We start from the raw sequence: 17354 nt of genomic DNA, 5'->3' as shown, positions 1-17354 counted from the left end.
TGTGTTATAGTTAAGCTAAAATAAATGTGTGAGAATACTTTTTAAAATCTCTAGTGAGAGCCCTAGTCTCTAGTAGACAGACCTATATATTGGGAATTGAATAGTCACAAATGACCAGTCTTCTCATTTGCCTATCATCATCAGGATATTCATTAGCTTTTTGTGAGATGTGAGTCCTAGCTAATTTGAGCTGAGCCTCCTTAGCTAAGCTAGGATTGAATATTTCAGTCTCTGGTTTTATGAACTGCTATTCATATGCAAGAATACCTTTAACAAGCTGTACAGATATAATTGGGAGGAAATGTTTTTAAATAGAATAGTAAATGATAGTTATGGAGAAACTGCAAAAGTGAAATTATTGATCACAGTTTCAAAATTAGAAATGTTAAGGTGGGCAGGAGCCAAAGTACTAAAATATTAGAGATTTTAGATATTAGAGATTTCTATTGAATAACTGTAATACTTTAAACTCTCTATTAGACTACCAGATTGCCTAATGAATTTGTTACTTTCAGTATCTTAATGTTATGAATAATTTTAGTGTTTTATAATATGAATTATTTTTAGTGCTTTATGTTACTGCGATCCTGAAAAATGTCATTATGTTTATTAGAACTTTGAAGTTCTAATAAAACTGCTAAGAAAACGTTCTAAGAAAACTTTGAATCTAGGTGTTTTTTAAAAATTTGGTGCATTTTAAATGTGATTATATTACATATGGAGATGAACAGTTTTATACTGGAACATATGTTCCTCTTTATAATGGAGGTTAACAGGAAAATGACAAAAATTATTATCATACCAAACTTCTTAGTAACTATTAACTTATTATTTTTAAATATGCAAATTAAGTTTATTAAGTTACTACTTCAGTCCTTACATTGCTTAAAAAATATCAGTTTGAAATACATTGTTGAAGATGAATACATACAATAAATAGGAAATAGGGATGCATAGTGCTGGAGATGTATTAACCAACTTATCTTCATCTGTTGCCTACTGTTGTAGAAAAACGTTGACATGCAGTTAGCATTATTGAAAATTCTGCCAAAGTACCTGGGAGAAGATTGCAAACTACTAGAAAAGTAGCTTAAAGCTTTGGACCACTCACCAAAAAAAAATTTTTTTAAATGCACTGCTTATCTGGAAGGTAACCTCACTATACCACTGAATTATCTACTACTGCCTATAAGAACAATTTACAATATTACAAGTGCTCAGAGAACATTCATTAACACTATATATAAGTCAAAGATTTTATTTTAAATGTATGATGATTACTCAAATATCCTAAGCCATATGCTGGCTTATAACAATAAGTTACAAAAATTCTGAACTTAATGACTTAAAATGTGATATGGTTAATATAATATATACTACATGAGTATCTCAACTAACCTCTTTCAGGTAAGGTACTAATTTAAAAGTTAAATTTACAGTTTCAATTTCTGTTCAGTATTCTAGCAGTAGTGATGACATCCCATTATTGTAAATATAGAACATGCTATAATATAGTACATATTACCTTGTATTACACTTGATTGAAGAAATAATTTTATGTACAAGTGGGTTCATAGTCTATGCAAATTTTCAGCAGTGCGTGCAGGTTTTTAATCAAAACTGAGTTTAACAAATGCTTTCTGACTTCTGAAAACAAATCATGAAAGCATTCCTAAAAGTTGCAAGTAGGTGACAACAGTTCATTTTTCTCTTTATTTGTGATGGACTTCATGAAACATTAATTCTTGAGGTATATTTGTTTCTAGACCATACAGCTTACATGCTCTTCTTTCAAAGGCAACTACCATCTGCTTAACAACTGCATCAAAAAACAACGTGGCAAGCTGAGAATGTAGAAGTGAGTGAAATTCAAAAGAAATTGAAAAATCGAAGGTACAAGTTCTTGGGTAGCCAGGAAGACCTGGGCTAAAATGCCGAATACTCTCCAAATGATTGAAGTTTCCCATCAGTGCAGGATGTCTTTACCAAATGTGGTTTCACCAAGGTTACTACTGATGTATATAGCTCCAAAACAGATGGAACCTAATTTCTTTTTTTTGTTTGTTTTGTTTTGTTTTTCTGACCGGTAAGGGGATCATAACCCTTGGCACGGTGTGGTCTGCACCATGCTCAGCCAGTGATCGCACCGGCCATCCCTTTATAGGATCTGAACCCGCGGCCTTGGGGCCACCAGCGCCGCACTCTCCCGAGTGAGCCACGGGGCCGGCCCTGAAACCCAATTTCTAATCATGTTTTACAGCATCCAGATCTCTTTGATATTATATCTGATTTTTTTTTTTTGCACCAAGGAGCAAAATACTTGTCATCCTCCACTCTCGACACTATATCATACATTTCCTGCATTGAATGTCCTGTAATTCTCCTCTCTACATATTCTTTTCTTTTGTTTATTAATGGTGCAGCGATTTTGAAGAAAGTTCTTGCATATATCTCCTTAGGCAAAATTGTGGTATGTAGTGGAAGAGTTCTGCTCATCAGTATACCACAGGAAGCTAAATATCTGATGTTCTGCACAGGCCTGTGCTGGAGCCGGGGGCTCCCGCCGATGTTGCCGACTTTGAGCAACATCCTGAAACCACCTTTCTCAGGGCCTCCTGGCCAGTCTGAGCTGCCATGATTGTCCCACTGAAGCCAGTAGCCACCTCCCAGGAACCATTAACTTAAATCTAAGTTTTAAATTCTTACTTTCACGGTCCTCTGTAACCTGTATTTCTCTCCCCAACATTATGAAGTCAGACTTATCTCTAGCTTTACATACCATAAATTTGACTTCCATCTGACATGCCTCCTCATTGCCCCTCAAATATGGTAGATTTATTACGTCCTTATTTTTACTCATGCTGTTTCCTTAAATGCCTTCTTTACTGTTTCTACCTATTTTTTTTGTTTGTGTTTAGCAAACCTGGTTAATTCCTGTTTATTCCATGAAGCATCCAGTTCACATTTTCTCTCTTTCTGTAAATCAGTCACATTTATTGTTTATGTTGTATATTTTAATATTTGATCTTGTCTTATATTTTTTCTTGCCTGTTCTATATGGCAACATATCCTAAATCCTGCTAATACTAAATGTCTTGATAGCAGGTACCTTGTTTAATATACATTTCAGTGATGAGCTTAGTGTTTTAAGAGAGTGAGTGCTCAAAAGTACTTACTGTGTTGAATTGAGTTGAACTGAAATAAGTTAGGGATAATTATTAATATAAATTATGCCTCATAATATGGCATGAATGTAGTTCTGACAGTTAGGTTTATTTTTCATTATCTTGTTGAAAATATTCTTGTTGCTGAATTGTGCTTATTCATTGAAGAGCTATTTTGAACTGTCCCATAGGAGAGATGTATTAAACTAGGATTATGTTATCAACATTGGTAAAAAGTAAATTTTTGTGGTACAGTAGACTTTTATGGAATAATGCATTTTGTGTTTGCATATGCCTGTAAGTCTTTACATTTTATTTATGAAAGTTCTCTTCTGTTTCTTAAATTAATTCGCCTCCCTCAAAAGAAGCCACTCATTCTGATTCATCTTAGCATCTTGCTCTCATTAAATGATTGTAATTTTTCTCCGCCTATCATTTGTGGATTTTCTTAGCACTAGGTCTGGCTATTGGGGTCTTTGAGCAGTGATAGAGTGACAGGTAAAGGAGGATATAATTTTTTCTGGTCAAGTGGGCCAATGAGCTAACAACCTCTGATCTCTCTACTGAGACAAGGTGAGATGGAATAAGAGAGACAGACTTTTCCTAGGACTCTCAAAGTGAATGCTAAGAAAAGGTAGGTAGCTCTCCAATTAAGAGATTGGGGACGGTTCAGCCTACCAGGATGGTTTATGACTGCCAGAGTAAGTAGGATCCACTATATGTAGGAACCATATTCAGCATGCTGCAGGTGTGGCCTCTCTCTATTTGTTAAGGGAATCTACCTTCACCAGGGGTTGGGTTCCTGTGAAGGTTCAGGTTTTACTGCCAGGGTAAATTTCAGTCCCTACCTTTGGGCCTTGTGGATCTCTTGCCCCTTCACCCTCTCCCTTCAGGTACACTCATGATTTCTTGTTTTAGTTGTTCAGTTACTCCAGTATGGTAGCCTTACTGGAGAGAAGAAGCCAAGGATATGTGTTTAGTCTACCATCTTCCTATTAACTGTTTTTAAGAAAATTTTGCTATTACTACTGTCTTTCTGATGTTTCTAGGTTCTTCAGTTTCTTTATTCAATATTATTTTTGAATACTGAGTAAGCTTTTGCCATAGTATGATGTTATAAAAGGTAATTTATTTGGACTCTTGCTAAAGATCATCATTTAGTCATATTCATTGTGTGAGTTTTTCTGATATTCTCCATAGTTAATTGGAAGGTATGAGTGGAAATATCTTTTAGAATTGCTTATTAGTTGTTCGTATTTCATGCTTTATCAGCCTTTCATCAAAGGAATGTTTTTGTGCCTGCTGTGCCTATAACCAGTGTGTTCACACTTTTCATGTGCTTTCTTAGGATGGAGTTCCTGGACCAACTGCATCCTAGAAAGTTTGCTATGGATTCTCTTTGAGCTGATCCTCAATAGTAACAGAAAATACCAGCGCAATTACCACAGACACGTTAATGGTCTTCTAATCTCCAACTTTGCATGTAATTGCTGCTGTCAAGTACAATTACTGTCTGCCCAAGTTTCTCTTCCTGGGGGCACTGTGCCATGCCTTGATATAGAATTAGAAAATGAGAAGACAGTTTCTGAAACTTTTTGAGGGTTTTGCTTATAAACCTGTCTACTTTGAAAATTTAAAACTATAAAATTACATTGTCTTTTTAATTTTTTTAAGACGGACCTGAATAAGACTGACAGTAATAAGAAAAGAATAACAAGAAAGATTTGAAGGTTCATTGATTTTAATTATATTCCTGAAGAATTATGAATACATTTCCTTTATAGATTAGTACCATATTGCATATTAGCCACAGTTCAAGAAATGTAATTTTAAGCTGGTGTCTAGAATTAAATCAATTTTGTGGTTGTAGTGATAGGACAAGATTATAATTTAGTGGTTCTAGATTGAGGATTACCTATTACCATAATGCATTCTGTACTTCTGTACTTGATGTCTGGGGAATGTATTATTCTATCAAGTGAGTTTTTCAGCTAACCAGCCCTACCCTTTTAAATATCTAAACTTTTTTTCATTTTTAGGTGAAAACTCTAACATGAGCTTGTTTCCTAGCTTCTTTAAACACTTAACTGAATGCATTTTTTCATTTTTCTCACCTCCTAGAGTTATCATTATGTTTACTAATCATTGTGATAACAAATGTGATGAGCTTATATGCTAGTTATGGTATAGATTGTCTACCCCTTTTCCTGCTATCTTTAAACTTTGTGTTCTTTTGGGTGATTTTTATTATTTATTTATTTATTTAAGTTGACACATAATAATTGTACATATTGCTATGTACAATAATACAGTGTGACATTTCAATACATGTAATTGGCAGAACTTTCAAAATCCTCTCTTCTTGCTGTTTAGAAATATCCAGTACATTATTGTTAACCATAGTAACCCCACTGTTTATTGGAACAACAGAACTAACTCCTCCTATGAAACTGTAACCTTGTACCCATTGACCAACCTCTCTCCATCCTCCCCTCCTCCCTAACCCTCCAGCCTCTGGCAATCACAAGTCTACCTTTTACTTCTATGAGGTCAACTTTTTTAGATTCCACAAATAAGTGAGATCATGCAGTATGTCTTTTTTTGCCTGACTTACATCATTTAACACAGTGACCTCCAGTTCCATTCATGTTGCTGCAAATGATAGAATTTCATTCTTTTTTATGACTGAATAATATTCTATTATGTAAATATACCACCTTTTCTTTATCCATTCATCTGTCAATGGACACTTGGTTGATTCCATATCTTGGCTATTGTGAATATTCTGTAATACACATGAATGTGCAGATACTCTTTGACATACTGATTTTGTTTCTTTTAAATATATTCCCTGTAGTGGGATTGCTGGATCATATGGCAGTTATATTTTTAAGTTTTTGAGGAACCTCCATACTGTTTTCCATAGTGGCTGTACTAACTTACATTCCCAATAACAGCGTATGAGAGTTCCACTTTTTCCTCATCTTCACCAGCAATTATTTTTGTCTTTTTGATAATAGCCATTCGAACTGGGGTGAGATGATATCTATCTCGTTGTAATTTTGATTTGCATTTCCCTGATGATCAGTGATGTTGAGCACTTTTTCGTATGCCTGTTGGCCTTTTTTGTATGTCATCTCTTAAAAAATGTCTGTTCAGATCTTTTGCTCATTTTTAAGTTGGATTATTTGGTTTTTTGCTACTTAGTTGCTATTTAGCTATTTAGTTGTTTTGAAGACCCCTTATATGAGGGGTCTTCAAAAAGTTCATGGAAAATGTGTATTATGAAAAATATGCATGGATTGCAGTTTTTTTTACACCACAATTTATACTAACTTGTTATCACATGACTGAACAGGATCTAGTCTGAGGCACTAAGAAAGATAAGACATCAGTTTGAAAAGAGCTCCCATCAGAGCATCATGAATTCTGGTAAAACTGAAGCAAGGACAAGCATCAAATCTATGATGAAGTGTGGGTAGAAAAATGATGAAATCATTAATGCTTTATTAAAAGATTACAGGGACAATACCCCAAAGAAATCAGCAATTTACAAGTGGATAACTTGCTTTAAAAAAAGGCCAGGTGGTGCTGGAGCTGAAGCCCACAGCAACAGACCATGCACATCAATTTTTGAGGAAAAGTTAATCTTGTTTGTGTCCTAATTGAAGAGGACCAATGATTAACAGTAGAAACAATAGCCAACACCATAGACGTCTCAATTATTTCAGCTTACACAATTCTGACTGAAAAATTACAGTTGAGCAAAATTTCCACTCTATGGGTGCCAAAACTGTTGTGCCCAGATCAGCTGCAGACAAGAGCAGAGCTTTTAATGGAAATTTTAAATAAGTGGGATCAAGATATTGAAGCATTTCTTCAAAGAACTGTAACAGGAGATGAAACCTGGCTTTCCCAGTATGATCCTGAAGATAAAGCACAATGAAACCACAGCTACCAAGATGTGGAAGTGGTCTAGTCAAATCAAAAGTGGACTGGTCAAGGGCAAAGGTCATGGCAAGAGTTTTTTTGGATGCTCAAGGCATTTTGCTTGTTGACTTTCTGGAGGCAAAAGAATGACATCTGCTTATTATGAGAATGTTTTGAGAAAGTTAACCAAAGCTTTAGCAGAAAAACGCCTGGGAAAGCTTCACTAGAGAGTCCTTCACCATGATGATGCTACTGTTCATTCCTCTCATCAAACAAGGCCAATTTTGTGAGAGTTTCAATGAGAAATCATTAGGCATCCACCTTACAGTCTTTTTTTTTTTTTGGTAAGCAACCCTCGGCAGGGTGTTGTCTGCACCACGCTCAGCCAGTGAGTGCACCAGCCATCCCTATATAGGATCTGAACCCGCGGCCTCTGTGCTACCAGTGCCACGCTCTCCCGAGTGAGCCACAGGGCCGGCCCCACCTTACAGTCTTGATTTGTCCTTTTCTGACTTCTTTTTGTTTCCTAATCTTAAAAAAATCTTTAGAGTTTCAAGATGGCGGCGGCTGCGGCGGCTGGCGCGGAGTAGCTGAGGTGGAAAAGGTGGCCACTGGGCCTCAGGCAGCCGGGAAACTTGTGGACCTTTCTCTGGCCATCTCTTAAGGGAGGACTGCTGCTGCTGGCCGGTCGTGGGGGCTCAACGCCACTTTGCCCCCGGCAGGAGAGGCTGCCTCATTTACAGGCAACAGCTTTGAAGTGTGGAGCAGGAAAAGAACTGATTCTTAGCTGCAAAAGCGAGTCTTGAAACAGGGAACACGGCGCCAGGGCTGCTGTGGATGCAGCCAGGATCCCGGAGGCTGGGGCCGCACTGAAGGCGGCCAGCTGCCCTATCCAGGATTCGAGGGTTCAGGCCGGCATTAAAGAAGACTCCTGGGAGCGCCCGAGCGGCGCCGCGACTGAACAGCCCGAGGCGGCAGCGCCGAGAACACGGAAGGCAACAAACCAGAGACAGAGCGAGCGCCCGACCTGGCACAGCACTGTGAGTGATCCCTGGCAAAGCTCTGTTCGGGGGGTGGATGCCCACGCGGCTCCCCGCCTGCACCACCAGGCCACTCATTGCCCCGGTGCTGCCTCCATTTTCCCAGGTGCGGGCAGCTCCGCCCTGCTCGGCCATCACTGAGCCCATTTGCTTGGCCTGGCGCGGGGCTTTCCGGACCCTGCGGGCCGACCTCCTCTCCCACTCCCTCCACGGTTCTCTGGCAGGGCTGGGGGTGTGGGGCGTCCCGACCAGTTTTGGGAGGGCTAGGAAGTACGGGCGGGCCGACTGTCACTCCACCACACCCTGGACTCCGGCCCCGGTAAACTTCCTGTTACTGGGAGGCAGATACCATCTCTGCGACCACCAGTTCGGAAAAAAGCCTAACGAATTTCTGGTTGGGAATAGTGTGGTAGGAGAGTTCCCAGGTCTGCTTGAACCTGCCGGAGAGCAGGCTGCAGGCGGGCACTAGACTCGGTTTATACCGGGGGGATACAAAGGTGAACAAGACCCGAGAAAGATCTACACAGTGCTACAAAGGCACCCAGAGAGACTGGTCGTCTGTGCCTAGCAGAAACCTGGTAGACTTCCTGGGCGAGGCGGTGCTGAGCAGGATCTTGAAGGCCCAGCTGATAGAGGAGGGGTGCAGAAGACACGCCCCAACCCAGCACAGTGTGCACAGAGGGGGGAGACGTGCGGCCAGGGAGGCGGAGACTGGACAGAAACCACACACCCGGTGGGGTCGCCACTGCACGATCTAACAGCCTGGGCCAGAGCACACTGAACGGGGAGAAGTCCTGTACAGAAAGTGAAAGCTCAACAGAGATCACACACCCTGTGGTACGTGATCCACCAGCCCAGCAGAGTACAAGCTGACCAGAAAGGTGGATCCCCGGAGAAGCCCAAGACCCGAGGCAACCACACACACAAGACACTAGAGGCCAACTGAGCAGCCACGGCGGGAGCCATACCAAATTGGCAACCACAGCAACATCCTAGTTAGTCATTAGTCTTAAACCGGTGGACTGTGAAACCCCCTGCCACAATGAATAAACACCAAAAAAAAGACACCAGAAATACAAAAAATCAAGAAAGTACACCACCAAAAGTTAATAAATCTCATACTCTAGATCCTATAGAACAAGAAGCCCTTGAAATAACTGATAAGGAATTTCGAGTGATAATTCTAAGGAAACTGAATGAGATACAAGAAAACTCAGCTAGACATCATGATGAAATGAGGAAAAGTATACAGGATCTGAAAGAGGAAATATACAAGGAAATCAATGTCCTGAAAAAAAATGTAGCAGAACTTGCTGAACTGAAGAAGTTATTCAGCGAAATAAAAAACACAACGGAGAGTTTAACCAGCAGGCTTGTCGAAGTTGAAGAGAGAACCTCTGAACTTGAAGATGGGCTGTTTGAAATAACACAAGCAGACAAAAAGAAAGAAAAAAGAATCAAGGACATGGAAGAAAATCTGAGAGAGATATCAGACAACCTCAAGCGCTCAAATATCCGAGTCATGGGTATTCCAGAAGGGGAGGAAAATGGAGATTCCATTGAAAACATATTCAACAAAATAGTGGCAGAAAACTTCCCAGGTATAGGAAAAATCACAGATCTTCAGATCCAGGAAGCTCAACGATCTCCAAACGTATTCAACCCAAAAAGGCCTTCTCCAAGACATGTCATAGTCAAATTGGCAAAACTCAGAGACAAAGAGAGAATCTTAAAAGCTGCAAGAGAGAAGCGTCAAATCACCTATAAGGGAGCCCCAATCAGGTTAACATCAGACTTTTCATCACAAACCCTAAAAGCTAGAAAGGAATGGGATGATATTTTCAAAATACTAAAAGACAAAGATTGCCAGCCAAGAATACTCTACCCTGCAAGGCTATCCTTCCGAAATGAGGGGCAAATAGTATATTTCTCAGACAAACAAAAACTGTGGGAGTTCACTACCACAAGACCACCCTTACAAGAAATCCTCAAGGGAGTACTGGGTTTGGTTCCTGAAAAATAACTACCACTGCCATAAAAACCTAAGAAAAATCTAAACCTGCTAGTACAATAAAAATGGCATTCATGAAGAGAAAACAAGCTAACAAAAACACTATCTACAACCTAAGGAACCAACAAACAAAGGAACCAAACAGTAAATCAGAAAGCAAGGAACAAAAGACACCTAAGACAACCAAACAACCAATAAAATGCTAGGAATAAATCAACACCTTTCAATAACAACTCTTAATGTTAAAGGCTTAAATTCCCCAATTAAAAGACACAGACTGGCTGACTGGATCAAAAAGCAGGACCCAACTATATGCTGCCTACAAGAGACCCACCTCACCCATAAAGATTCACACAGACTAAGAGTAAAAGGATGGAAAAAGATTTACCATGCAAACAGAAAAGAAAAACGAGCTGGAGTGGCTATTCTTATATCTGACAAAATAGACTTTAAACTAAAAACCATAAAAAGAGACAATGAGGGACACTACTTAATGATAAAAGGACTGATCCATCAAGAAGACATAACAATCATAAATATGTACGCACCCAATGTTGGAGCAGCCAGATTTATAAAACAAACTCTATTAGACCTAAAGAAGGAAATAGACACTAATACCATAATAGCAGGGGACCTGAACACTCCACTGTCAATATTAGACAGATCATCTAGGCAAAGAATCAGTAGAGAAACACAAGATCTAAACAAGACTCTAGACCAATTGGAATTGGCAGATATCTACAGAACATTCCACCCAACAACCTCAGAATATTCATTCTTCTCATCAGCACATGGATCATTCTCCAAGATAGATCACATATTAGGTCACAAATCAAGTCTCAATAAATTCAAAAAAATTGGAATTATCCCATGTATCTTCTCAGACCACAATGGATTAAAACTAGAAATTAATAACAAACAAAACTCTGGAAACTATACAAACACATGGAAATTAAACAGCATTCTACTTAATGACATATGGGTCCAAGAAGAAATCAAGCAGGAAATCAAAAAGTTTATTGAAACTAATGAAAACAATGATACATCATACCAAAACCTGTGGGATACTGCAAAAGCAGTATTGAGGGGAAAATTTATTGCATTAAATGCTCACTTCAGAAGAATGGAAAGATGGCAAGTGAACAACCTAACACTTCACCTTAAAGAACTAGAAAAACAAGAACAATCCAATCCTAAAGTTAGCAGACGGAAAGAAATCATTAAGATCAGAGCAGAACTGAATGAAATTGAAAACCAAAAAACAATTCAAAAGATCAACGAATCAAAAAGTTGGTTTTTTGAAAAGATAAATAAAATTGACAAACCATTAGCATGGCTAACAAAAAAAAGAAGAGAGAAGACTCAAATAACAAAAATTAGAAATGAAAAAGGCGATATTACAACTGATTCATCTGAAATACAAGGAATCATTCGAGACTACTATAAACAACTATACGCCAACAAATTTGAAAATCTGGAGGAAATGGATAAATTTCTGGACACACACAAGCTCCCAAAACTGAACCGTGAAGACGTAGAAAATTTGAACAGACCAATAACAATAAAGGAGATTGAAGCTGTTATCAGAAGGCTCCCAACAAAGAAAAGCCCAGGACCAGATGGATTCACAGCAGAATTTTACCAAACATTCAAAGAGGAATTGACACCGATTCTTTACAAACTATTCCAAAAGATTGAAACGGACGCAAATCTCCCAAACTCATTCTATGAAGCAAACATCATCCTGATACCAAAACCAGGTAAAGATATAACCAAAAAAGAAAACTACAGGCCGATATCCTTGATGAATATAGATGCAAAAATCCTCACTAAAATACTAGCAAACAGAATACAGCAACACATACGAAAAATTATTCATCACGATCAAGTGGGATTCATCCCAGGGATGCAAGGTTGGTTCAACATACGCAAATCAATAAATGTGATACACCATATTAATAAACTCAAACACAAGGACCATATGATCATCTCTATAGATGCTGAAAAAGCATTTGATAAAGTTCAGCACTCATTCATGACAAAGACCCTCTATAAGTTAGGTATAGAGGGAAAGTATCTCAACATAATTAAAGCCATATATGCCAAACCCACTGCCAATATCATCCTGAATGGGGAAAAGCTGAAAGCTTTTCCTTTAAGAACAGGAACTAGACAAGGATGCCCACTCTCACCACTCCTATTCAACATAGTGTTGGAAGTACTAGCCAGAGCAATCAGAGAAGAGAAGGAAATAAAGGGCATCCAGATTGGAAAAGATGAAGTCAAACTGTCCCTGTTTGCAGATGACATGATCCTATATATCGAACAGCCTAAAACCTCTACAAAAAAACTGTTGGAATTGATAAATGATTTCAGCACAGTAGCAGGATACAAAATCAACACACAAAAATCAGTAGCATTTCTTTTCTCCAATAGTGAACATGCAGAAGGAGAAATCAAGAAAGCCTGCCCATTTACAATAGCCACCAAAAAAATAAAATACTTAGGAATTGAGTTAACCAAGGAGGTGAAAAATCTCTATAATGAGAACTACAAACCACTGCTGAGAGAAATTAGAGAGGATACAAGAAGATGGAAAGATATCCCATGCTCTTGGATTGGAAGAATCAACATAGTGAAAATGTCCATACTACCCAAAGTGATATACAAATTCAATGCAATCCCCATCAAAATTCCAAAGACATTTCTCTCAGAAATGGAAAAAACTATTCAGACATTTATTTGGAACAATAAAAGACCACGAATAGCCAAAGCAATGCTCAGCAAAAAAAATAAAGCTGGAGGCATAACACTACCTGACTTTAAGCTATACTACAAAGCTATAATAACCAAAACAGTATGGTACTGGCATAAAAACAGACACACTGACCAATGGAATAGAATAGAGAATCCAGAAATCAACCCTCACACTTACTGCCATCTGATCTTTGACAAAGGCACCAAGCCTATTCACTGGGGAAGGGACTGCCTCTTCAGCAAGTGGTGCTGGGATAACTGGATATCGTTATGCAGGAGAATGAAACTAGATCCATACCTCTCACCATATACTAAAATCAACTCAAAATGGATTAAGGATTTAAATATACACCCTGAGACAATAAAACTTCTTAAAGAAAACATAGGGGAAACACTTCAGGAAATAGGACTGGGCACAGACTTCATGAATACGACCCCAAAAGCACGGGCAACCAAAGGAAAAATAAACAAATGGGATTATATCAAACTAAAAAGCTTCTGCACAGCAAAAGAAACAATTAAAAGAGTTAAAAGACAACCAACAGAGTGGGAGAAAATATTTGCAAAATATACATCTGACAAAGGATTAATATCCAGAATATATAAGGAACTCAAACAACTTTACAAGAAGAAAACAAGCAACCCAATTAAAAAATGGGCAAAAGAGCTAAGTAGGCATTTCTCTAAGGAAGATATCCAAATGGCCAACAGACATATGAAAAAATGCTCAACATCACTCAGCATCCGGGAAATGCAAATCAAAACCACATTGAGATACCATCTAACCCCAGTTAGGATGGCTAAAATCCAAAAGACTATGAACGATAAATGCTGGCGAGGCTGCGGAGAAAAAGGAACTCTCATACATTGTTGGTGGGACTGCAAAATGGTGCAGCCTCTATGGAAAATGGTATGGAGGTTCCTTAAACAATTGCAAATAGATCTACTATACGACCCAGCCATCCCACTGTTGGGAATATACCCAGAGGAATGGAAATCATCAAGTCGAAGGTATACCTGTTCCCCAATGTTCATCGCAGCACTCTTTACAATAGCCAAGAGTTGGAACCAGCCCAAATGCCCATCATCAGATGAGTGGATACGGAAAATGTGGTACATCTACACAATGGAATACTACTCAGCTATAAAAACGAATGAAATACTGCCATTTGCAACAACATGGATGGACCTCGAGAGAATTATATTAAGTGAAACAAGTCAGGCACAGAAAGAGAAATACCACATGTTCTCACTTATTGGTGGGAGCTAACAATTAATATATAAATTCACACACACACATACACACATACACACACAAACGGGGGGGGGGTAAGAAGATATAACAACCACAATTATTTGAAGTTGATACAACAAACAAACAGAAAGGACATGGTTGGGGGGGAGGGGGGGAGGGAGAAGGGAGGGAGGTTTTGGTGATGGGGAGCATTAATCAGCTACAATGTATATCGACAAAATAAAATTAAAAAAAAAAAAAAAAAAAAAAAAAAAAATCTTTAAAGGACATCCATTTTTCTTCAGTTAATAATGTAAAAAAGCTGCAGTGACATGGTTGAATTCCCAGGACACTCAGATTTTTAGGGATGTATGAAATGGCTTGTATAGTTGCTTACAAAAGTGCCTTGAACTAGATGGAGCTTATGTTGAGAAATAAAGTTTATATTTTATTTTTATCTTTTAATTTCATTTTTTCACGAACTTGTTGAGGGTCCCCTTGAATATCCCAGATCTACTAACCACTTGTCAGACATGTAGTTTGCAAATAGTTTCTCCCATTTTGTAGGTTGTCTCTTTGCTCTTTTGTTTCCTTTGCTGCACAGAAGCTTTTTTTTTTTTCTGACCAGTAAGGGGATCTTAACCCTTGGCACAGTGTGGTCTGCACCACGCTCAGCCAGTGAGTGCACCGGCCATCCCTATATAGGATCCAAACCCGCAGCCTCGGCACTACCAACACCGCACTCTTCCGAGTGAGCCGCGGGGCCGGCCCAGAAGCTTTTTAGTTTGATGTAATCCCATTTGTCTGTTTTTTGCTTTTGTTGCTTGTGCGTTAAAGTCTTATTTTTCAAATTCTTGCCCAGATCAATGTCATGTAGCATTTCCCCAATATTTTCTTTGTGTAGTTTCATAGTTTCGGGTCTTACATTTGTCTTTAATCCATTTGACTTGATTTCTGTATATGGTGAGAGATAGGGGTCTAGTTTTATTCTTCTGTGTGTGACCATCCAGTTTTCCCAGCAGCATTTATTGAAGAAGTTGTCCTTTCCCCAGTGTGTGTTCTCAGCACCTTTGTCAAAGATCAGTTGGCTGTAAGTGTGTAGATTTATTTCTGGTTTTTCTATTCTGTTCCATTGGTCTATATGTCTGTTTTTATGACAGTACTATGCTGTTTTGTTTACTGTAGCTTTTAAATTTATTTATTAATACTATTTTTTTTATATTCTAAGACGTTGTGGAGCAGTTGTGGGGATGGGGAGAGGAGAAGTAGGGAGGAAATAGGGTGGGAGGAATAGGAAGGGGGGCTAGGTTGAGGTCTGTGGTACCCCCTTATTCTGGCAGGGGAGACCAGGGCAGTTTTTGTGGCTGCTCTGTTGTCATCACTACATTGGATGTGGATGTTGGGGGGGCATGTCTGAGGCCATTCGCCCCACTGCTTCAGCTTAGGAGCCCAGGGAGCTTCCTGCAGCAGCTCAGTGGTCATTGCTGGGCTGGTTGTGGATGTTGGGGGATGTGTGGCTGAGGCCCTCGGCCCCCGAGCTGCCCCAGCTCAGGAGCCAGGGGTGCTTCCTGCAGTGGCTCAATGGTCATTACCAGGCTAGTTGCAGATGCTGGGGTGGATGGGGTGGGGTGTGTGTGGCTGAGGCCATTGGCCCCACACCACTCCAGCTCAGAGTCCCAGGGCACTTCCTGCAGCAGCCTGTTGAAAATCGCTAGGCTGGTTGCAGATGTCAGGTGGGCATGCCTCAAGCCCTTGGCCCTTGGTCCCCCACTGTCCTGGCTCGAGAGCCCAGGGCTTTTCCTCTGGCAGCCTGGTGGTTGTTGCTGGGCTGGGTGTGGTCATCAGGGGGTGTGGCTAAGGCCCATGGCCCTCCACTGTCCCTGGATTGGGAACTCGGGGGCTTCTGTTCCTTCTAGGTTTTATAGATGTTCTTTGGTGGTGTGAGACCTTTACTACTTAATATCAGATTTTGTCTCTGATCTATGGGTATTTTGTTTTTTCTTTCAGTTCCGTGTTGGATTATTTCCTGTTACCACCACTTAAACTCTACACTGGAGCTAATTTGTTGTCCTTTCCTTACTTCTAAAATGGGGGAACTTCCTGTGGGGACCAGAGATTGAGCCCTTTGTTGAGCTAACCTGCTGCTTTGCTGTTGATTCCCTGGGGAAGGCTTTTTGTGCCACTCAGGTTTTAATTATTGACCTTGTTATGTAACTACAGGTCTTGTAAATTCTGGTATACCTGTGTGGTGTGGAAATTTTGGTCTGGGCCTGAGTTTTTTCAGCAAACCGCTCCCTTGCTGTTCTGTATTCCTGACCAGTCTCCATTGAGTTCTGTGCTGATTGGAGGACAGGTCAGCTGTCCATGCTGAACCCCAGTGTTCCTCAAGTGGGCTCATCTCCCCCATCCCTGCACTCCAAACACTTCCCATGGAATGGGCCATGGGCTGATCCCTTGGGATGACTCACTGGCCTCTGACTGGCTCCTTTTTTCAGTTGTCTGTGGGTCCTCACTCCTATGTGGGTCCACAGGAACCCTGGGGGCCACCAAGGCCCTCTTTTCCCCTGCCTCCTCCAAGCAACTTCATAGGAAAGTCACAGCTGTGGCTTTTGCCAGCTCTTGCTCCATGTGCTGACCAGATCAAACCCTGAAGCAGCCGGGGCTTGAAATGGTGGGAGTGATCCTTTCTTTCTCTCATCATGGCTTCTCCTGCCTTCATGAACTCCATCTTCCCTTGGTTTCTAGGGTCCCAGCTTGGCATTCCTTGCTTTTTAATAGTTGTAAATTGGTTGATTTGTGGGAGAGAGTAATGCTGGGGACCACCTATACTGCCATCTTGAGTGGAAGGCCCACTTTGTAGTATATTTTGAAATCAGGTAGTGTGAACCAGCTTTATTCTTTTTGCTCAAGATTGTTTGGCAATTCAGTGTCTTTTGTTGTTCCTTATGAATTTGGGGATTTTTTTTTTTCTGTTTCTGTGAAGAGTGTCATTGGTATTTTGATAGGGAATGCATTGAATATGTAGATCAGTTTGGGTAGTATGGATATTTTAACAGTATTCTTCCAATCTATGAACACAGGATATTATTCCATTTCTTTGTGTTTTCAATTTCCTTCAACAATTTTTTATAGTTTTCATTGTAGAGATCTTTCACATTTTTGGTTAATTTTACTCCTAGGTATTTATTTATTTATTTATTTATTTATTTTTTGTAGCT

At 39.7% G+C, this 17354-nt stretch overlaps 1 protein-coding gene and 1 pseudogene across 3 annotated transcripts in view; one reads left to right on the top strand and one right to left on the bottom strand.

Annotated features, from left to right (window-relative positions):
- ACBD6 (acyl-CoA binding domain containing 6) overlaps positions 1–17354 on the top strand; it is a 206424-nt gene that overhangs the window by 29380 nt on the left and 159690 nt on the right. The window lies entirely within an intron of this gene.
- LOC134383301 (coenzyme Q-binding protein COQ10 homolog B, mitochondrial-like) lies at positions 1713–2636 on the bottom strand (annotated as a pseudogene).

Source organism: Cynocephalus volans, chromosome 8 (genome assembly GCF_027409185.1).
Source record: "Cynocephalus volans isolate mCynVol1 chromosome 8, mCynVol1.pri, whole genome shotgun sequence".
NCBI lineage: Eukaryota > Metazoa > Chordata > Mammalia > Dermoptera > Cynocephalidae > Cynocephalus > Cynocephalus volans.
The sequence above is the reverse complement of the archived record's forward strand: the minus strand, read 5'-3'. Positions and strand labels throughout refer to the sequence as shown.